Source organism: Felis catus, chromosome B3 (genome assembly GCF_018350175.1).
Source record: "Felis catus isolate Fca126 chromosome B3, F.catus_Fca126_mat1.0, whole genome shotgun sequence".
Lineage (NCBI taxonomy): Eukaryota > Metazoa > Chordata > Mammalia > Carnivora > Felidae > Felis > Felis catus.
In genome coordinates, this window is record NC_058373.1 from 58,372,469 (window position 1) to 58,378,062 (window position 5,594).

General features: G+C 39.6%; 1 pseudogene; it reads left to right on the forward strand.

Moving 5' to 3' along the window:
* Nucleotides 1-789: 789 nt before the first annotated feature.
* LOC109501102 lies at nt 790-3,264 on the forward strand (annotated as a pseudogene).
* Nucleotides 3,265-5,594: the final 2,330 nt, after the last annotated feature.

A 5,594-nucleotide genomic window follows, 5' to 3' on the forward strand; every position in this document is an offset into this window, starting at 1 on the left:
GCATAAGGCAAGGTATATGGCAAGGGACATGGAGCTTCCATGCCCAGCATAGGTGTGCTACTCTCCCAGCACCTCCAGCTCTCCCAGTTCACCAACCTGGAAGCTGTCCAAACTGTCCATTTCTAAATTTTTATGGAGACTTTATTACATAGGCATGATTGATTAAGTCATCAGCCATTGGAAATCTATTCAATCTCCAGCCATTCTCCCCTCCCAAGAGGTATAAGGGTGGGACTGAAAGTCCCAACCCTACAATCCAGCCAATCACCCCAATTCTTAGAAGACCCAGGGGCATTCCAAAATTCACCTCATTAACATGACAAAAGGTACCTTTATCTCTTTCACCACTTAAGAAATTCCAAGCCTTTTAGAAGGTCTGCACTAGAAACAGGACAAAGGCCAAATATATATTTATTATTATAATTCATAATATCACAGGAAGGCAGCTATTAAAAGATGATATTGCTAAAAAGAAAAAAAAAAAGAAATTATGGATTCATTCTTGCACTTACTTGCTGTAGCTGACAGGTCTCATGCCCAGTACCCTTATTAGCCTCCCATGGTTAAATTTTTACAACTAGTTGTTATCCGGCAATATTCTATACTTTGCCAGGCTTAACAAACAAAAAGTATATAGGCAAACTACCCATAGGTGGGACAGCAACCACAAGTTGAAGAATCAAACTATTAAGTTAGAACAAGATTTCTTACAACTTTGGTACTATTGACATTCATGTGACACTGTTTGACATAATTTTTTGTTGTGGGGTGGTCCTATTCATTGTTAGGATGTTTAGTGGCATCTCTAGCCTCTACCTGCTAGATGCCCGTAGTGTCCCCCAACTCAAGTCATGTCAATCAAAAATGTCTCTAGATGTTGCTAGATGTCCCCAAGGGACAAAGCTGCCCCCAGCTGAAAACCCCTGGATTAGAAATAGAATTTTCCATGTGGTTTTCATGTTCTCTCTGCTTCCTTTTTTAGAGGACATACTAGGGGATTACTACTGGGGGAGGTCATGGCTATCCTTTTTGGTAATAGACTTAAAGTGTTTCCTATTGGACTGAGATCCTCAGTTCCTCAGGAGCAAATGACCAGAGGCCTCCCTTGGTTTCCTTGCTGCATTGACTTTTTCATGGGGTGGCTCATTAATTTTTTTTTTAATGTTTATTTGTTTTTGACAGAGAGAGAGAGAGAGAGAGAGAGAGAGAGAGAGAGACAGAGCATGCGCGGGGAGGGGCAGAGAGAGAGGGAGACACGGAATCCGAAACAGGCTCCAGGCTCTGAGCTGTCAGCACAGAGCCCGATGCAGGGCTCAAACCCACAGACGGTGAGATCATGACCTGAGCAGAAGTTGGGCACTCAACCAAATGAGCCACCCGGCACCCCAAGGGGTGGCTCATTAAAAAGATAGTTGATTTCATCAGAACAAGGAAGCAAGAGAAAAAGAGAAAATGCAAGCAAGACCAAGTCAGTCTTTTGTAACTTAATCTCTGAAGTGATATCCATCAATTTTGCCTATTCTGTTCATTAGAAGTAATGAACTAGGGCCAGCCCATACTCAGGCAGACTCGCTGGGGGCCACTTTAGACGCCTGACTACACTGGGATGCAAGGCAGGTAAAATTTTTTTGAAAGTCTGCATGTCTAAAAAAGGTCTTTTTTCTACTCTCATATTTAATCAATAGTTTAAGCATAGAATTCTAGGTTGAAGGTGATGGGCTGGCTCTCCTCCCCTAACCTACCTGAGGGCGAGCTGCCCTAAGAAGATAGGAAGGGGAGAGCTGGACCTGTAGGGAAGGGACACCTAACTCTTTCACAGCCCCCACTGCACAAGGAAGAGTCAGGCCTGTTCTTCTTCAGGCTCCCCGGGGGGACCTGGCCAGATGCAGAAGTAGCTGAAGATTATAGAAGAGCAGACTTAAAAGATAAAACTTAGAAGAGACATTACTGATTATGTGCCAAACACTTGGAGACCCCTACAATCTGCAGAACTAGTCCTTATAGGACAAATTTTTATCATACAAGTTGTCTGAACAATCTGCATTATAAACATAGAAAGTGAATAAAAGAACTGAGTGAAGATGAAATCAGGACATTGAAACATAAAAACAAAAAAAAAAAGAGAAAAAAATTGATGAACCTTCTGTCCAGGAACAAAACAATAAAGATACACACAGCTATGCCTAGAACCCCAATGCGGGAGGTAAAGAACTGGATGAAGACATTTTACCTCTAACCCTTGAAGAGAAGGAAAACAATACCTAAAATCTTTATTTGAAATTTTGATTCTTATGTAAACAAAATCTACCTCTGGAAGGACCTGAAGCTGATGAAATCCCATAAACTCTATATTCCTGTATCTTTCAAGCATTGCTGAAGTGCAGGATAAATTCTAGTGAAGAGGTCTTGAGAAAGCACTTCAAGGCACCAACTAACAAGTTCCATTGAAAAACAGCAAGAGTCAGACACTGGATCTGTGAGTGCTGCACTCAGGAAGAAACCATCAGGCAACTGAGATTCACTTCCCTTTCATGATCACTGGTGGTATGTGGACATAGTAGGGGAACACCCACCTGTTGATGAATCCATACCTGGAAAAAGAATTTGTGGGCTTCCTGCCCTATGAAGATAATGTCTGCCTTAATGAAGATAATTTTGGGTGTGTAATTTCACACTGTAATAACCGTGAAGTGGGGACTAAATATGGAGTACTGTCAAGGCCAGGAGTACCATATGTCCAGTAGATTTTCATCAAAAATGAAAATGCTTCAAGACTTTTAGAGAAATAGTCCTAAGCTCTCTACACACTCTGCTCTTCCTGTGCCTTAAATATGTGGTTGGCAAACCAGTGCCTGTTATGGCAGTATCAGTTGCATTGGGAACAATTGAGGAAGTCTGTTCTTTTACCCATCAATCACCACAACTCATATATGACAATGTAATTTCTGTCTTTTCTGAGAACAATGAAGAAAAGAGTAATGACCTGAAGGAAACTTGTCATTCACAATTGAGAGACAAGCATGGTGTTTTTGAAATTTTTATAGATTTCCTACAAGCACTTGTTTTAAGTTTAGATGGTATAGCGACATAAGTATTAGATGGAATAACTGTAACTGGCCAAGAATCTGTCCCTCTGCCATCAACAGATTTTAATTTTATTTTTGGCATTACTGTTCTTAAAAATAGCCTATCTTGGGGCACCTAGGTGACTCAGGCAGTTAAGCATCCAACTCTTGGTTTTGGCTCAGGTCATGAAATCATGGTTTCAAGCCCTGCAGTGGGCTCTGTGCTGGCAGTGCAGAGCCTGCTTGGGATTCTCTGTCTCCCTCTCTCTCTGCTCCGTGCCCCCTGGCCCCCACTCACGCTGTCTCTCTCTCAAAATAAATAAATACTTAAAAATAAAAAGTCCTGGGGCGCCTGGGTGGCGCAGTCGGTTAAGCCTCCGACTTCAGCCAGGTCACGATCTCGCGGTCCGGGAGTTCGAGCCCCGCATGGGGCTCTGGGCTGATGGCTCAGAGCCTGGAGCCTGTTTCCGATTCTGTGTCTCCCTCTCTCTCTCTGCCCCTCCCCTGTTCATGCTCTGTCTCTCTCTGTCCCAAAAATAAATAAACGTTGAAAAAAAAAAATTAAAAAAAAAAAGTCATATCTTTTACAAGAGTCCTTGGACAAAATCCCCACATGACAAATCTTGGATGTTTTCTTTGCAGCTAGCAGCTTCTCTGCAGTTTTGCATTCACTAATAAGGTGATGGAAAACTCTAAAACTTACCACCGATTTTGGCTTGAGGAAGCCATAAATTTGATAACCAACCTGATATTCAAATGAAACTCCCTAAGAAATTCCACAGAGCTCAGCAAGGTAACTTGGAATCTCAACTAACCTCTGAGAATCACTATAAAAGATCCCTAAGTGTTGCAACAGGACAAGTTATTACCCAGGAACTTAAAGATATATTCTCAGAACAACACCTCAAAGCCTGAAAATGCTTATTTTGGGTATTGTCTGTCATGGGACAGCTCAAATTCAACCTAACAGAGAGCCCCATGCTGACTGACTTGTACAGAAGTGACTTAGCCAATCCTGACACACTCTCAGCCCAGCTTCCCTGTTAGAAAATCACATAGAAACACAGAAGGAAAGAGGTAGAGCTCCCATCCACCACTTAGGAAGCCCTCCATCTGCCTGGCTTCAAGTTTCTTCCTAATGTTTATGCATTGCTGAAAGTCTTGTGTATTCTTCCTGTGATTTGTTTGAGAATGACTGCTGTGAAAACACTCAAAAGCATCTCAAAAGCATTCCTGGGGAACACTTTGACAGAATGAAGGTTAAGGAACTTGGCTTTGCCTAACATAAATGTTTTATATAAAACATTATCTGTATTTAATGGTAGACCCATATATCAATCTCTACACAAACAAGTCAGTGCTATACAAACAACTCAGAATTGCCTACAGGTAATTGATAAATCATAAAAAAATACCTTTAAAAATGCTTAAAAATAGGTTTTCTCCTATGTTTAAAATTTGAAGGCAAAGTTGTAAGGTATATGTAGGCTGTTTAATCACTGAACATCTTTTTCTATGGGCCTCTTACTGAATATATCAGCCACTTGGTTGGTTTGAGCAACCACTATTTTAATGCTCACACCTTGAAGATATATTTGTTCTTCCAGAAGACAGTATTGCAAGTACCATATTTCATTTCTGCATGATCTCCAGTTCTGGCACTCTAGGAATGTTTAAAATCATTTTGGATATAACATTTATTATCACTGAAGATCCAATTGTATTGACTTATCACTTCTTTGAAGGAATAAATTTTGGGGAGGTGTGGGAGGAAAAAATAGATTTTATAAAATGTTACAAAGAAATTTACAACTGACCTTTGACTAGTTGGGTTTTTAAGTATATTGTTAAAGATTTGTAATGTACAGTTAATGGAATTATCAAGGAAAGGAAAACAGTGAGCTCATTAAACAAGAGTGTTAGTGCAGGTTTTATCTTTGTTAAGTGAACCTAAAGGAACAAGTTACAGTTGAAGTTCAAATGGAAGTGACTGCCATTCTTGTTCCATATCTGGTTGTTGTATTTGTTATTTTATTGAGCGTACACCTTTCTGAGTCTTAAGCTTTTAATCAGGTATATGTTAAGCACTTCTGTTTCATGATCAAACCAGAATCAGAGGCCATGGATACTGACAATTGGTATATCTATTTTCTTCTGTCTTTTTCTGTGACTGTATCTACTTCCTCATCTTGATCGGGAAAACTTACAAAAATAAGGGGCTTGTGGTTTATCTAGGAATAATGCACAAAATATGGCTATTATTTTTAGTGAGGAAAGTCAATTTTATTTCAATCTAAATAATAAGTGAATTTTAATTTCATCTTATTTCAGTGAAATAAGCTTATTTCAATCTAAATAAAATATGGTGTTTTTTTTTTTTTTTTTCAAATTTGTTTTAAAGAAAACATTATTCCCAGATGGGTTCACTGGTGAAATCTACCAAAAATTTAAGGAAGAAATCACACCAATTCTCCATAATCTCATCCTAAAAATAGAAGCAGAAAGAACACTTCCTAACTGATTCTAAGA